Genomic DNA, 2589 nt, shown 5'->3' on the forward strand with positions numbered 1-2589 from the left:
ATGAAAAAAAATTAAAATTTTAACATTTTAAATAGAAACAACATTCCGTAATTAGTTAATATACGATCATAACTTTTGACCATGTAACTAGAATAAATATAATGTTAGGAAGCAAAATCAAATGGTGTTCGTTCATTTTTAACGGTCTAACAAGGAGCTTACTTCCGTAGGGGCGTTGGAGGGTGATTTTTTATCGTTTGAGTCAAAATTATTTATTTCGGAATATTGCTTTTATTTAAAATGTTTTGAAAGGTTTTAAATTAAAATTTTTTTAAATTATTGTTCAGTGAGGTAATTAATTACTTTCATTTGGTATAATTTTAAAAAAATAAAATCGACATTACCGAAAATAATGAAAAGTTGAAAAATTGAGGTTCTTTGCGTATCACCGCATTAACCCATAAGAAAGTGTTGTATATTGGTAAATAGGCCCCCTTGCTTTTGATTCGGACGATAAAAAATCACCCTCCAAAACTCCCCTCCGAAGTAAGCTTCTTGTTCGACCGTTGAAAATCAGCGAAGGCGTTATATTTATTCTAGTTATATGTATCAAACAGTATCTTATTGAACAAAGTAGTATCATAAAATGAATAAAGATACTTTTTTCAACAATTAAAAATATTCTCAATTTGATTTCATTGCGATATTGATGATGATGATGATTGCGACCTGACTAATTAAAAAACATCAAATAAAATTTTTAAAATAGGATGGGTAGGTATATCGTTGCGAAATCGTTGGGGGGAAATGACGTCATATTAACAGTATAGTTATTTTACTGGATGGTAGTTAATCAGCCTGTATAAAGGTTATATTCAATTCCTAAACTTTTTACTATATAACCTATATATTTTTATCAACAATCTTTAAAAAAATTTCAATTTGATTTCACCGCTATATCGATGATGATGATGATTGTGACCTGACTGATTAAAAAGCAACAATGAAAATTTTTAAAATAGAACTGAGAATTTGTTATATCGGATATTCGTATATAAAGCGAGCAAAATTTTAATACAAAAACGCTTATTGGCTCAGCTTGGCTTGGCTCGGCTTGGAATTGGATGTTAAGCAAGGTGTGGTCTCCATGTATACAAAATCCATGTATACAAATATAAATAATTAATAAGATTATATGCTTATATAAAAAACAGTATAGCAGATTCAACCAGCCAATCAGAAAGTTTCGAAGGCGTTCGATCGTTGGCGTCACTTTAGTACGGTTAGCATTGTTGTTAAGACTGTATAATAGTGTACGACATACATTAAATAAGTTTTTGACTGATGTGAATGATTGAAATGATGAGAATGTATGGTTGGAACGAGTATAAATAGGAGCTGAGACAAAACGAACTTCAGATCAGGCATTCTGCCTCGCTTAAGGCTTGAAGCGGTCTGCCTGATCTCATTTATTTTTTTTTTATTTTATTTATTTTATTATATAGAGTTATATAGAGTTAGGCTATATATGTTTGTCTGTGGTTTGTATGTTTGTATTTTTTTACTTTAGGTGGGTTCTTTAGCGGTTGCTCATACATACATACATACATCATGTTTGTTTGTGTGGTAATATTTTATGTTCCGTTTTACTCCTTTTTCTCTTTCTTCATGAGTCTTGAGTTAAGTTAATGAAACATAGGTAGGTGAGATTGAGATTAATTTATTATATAGGTAGGCTAGGGCGTTAGGTAATTTAGTTACATAGGTAGGTTAGGGACTTCTATTCTTGTACTCTTACTTGGCGGTGTGTTTTTCGTTTTGTGTTTTTTTTCGTTTTGTTTCACATCATACATACAACAGGTACGCGGTGGTTCCTGGTTTTAGTGGGAATTTTAGTGATTGAATGTGGTAGTTTGCATGGTTATATAGAGTTTGCGCGGTTATATAGAGTTATATAGAGTTATATAGAGTTATATAGAGTTATATAGAGTTATATAGAGTTATATAGAGTTATATAGAGTTATATAGAGTTATATAGAGTTATATAGAGTTATATAGAGTTATATAGAGTTATATAGAGTTATATAGAGTTATATAGAGTTATATAGAGTTATATAGAGTTATATAGAGTTATATAGAGTTATATAGAGTTATATAGAGTTATATAGAGTTATATAGAGTTATATAGAGTTATATAGAGTTATATAGAGTTATATAGAGTTATATAGAGTTATATAGAGTTATATAGAGTTATATAGAGTTATATAGAGTTATATAGAGTTATATAGAGTTATATAGAGTTATATAGAGTTATATAGAGTTATATAGAGTTATATAGAGTTATATAGAGTTATATAGAGTTATATAGAGTTATATAGAGTTATATAGAGTTATATAGAGTTATATAGAGTTATATAGAGTTATATAGAGTTATATAGAGTTATATAGAGTTATATAGAGTTATATAGAGTTATATAGAGTTATATAGAGTTATATAGAGTTATATAGAGTTATATAGAGTTATATAGAGTTATATAGAGTTATATAGAGTTATATAGAGTTATATAGAGTTATATAGAGTTATATAGAGTTATATAGAGTTATATAGAGTTATATAGAGTTATATAGAGTTATATAGAGTTATATAGA

Source organism: Helobdella robusta (genome assembly GCF_000326865.2).
Source record: "Helobdella robusta unplaced genomic scaffold HELROscaffold_26, whole genome shotgun sequence".
Lineage (NCBI taxonomy): Eukaryota > Metazoa > Annelida > Clitellata > Rhynchobdellida > Glossiphoniidae > Helobdella > Helobdella robusta.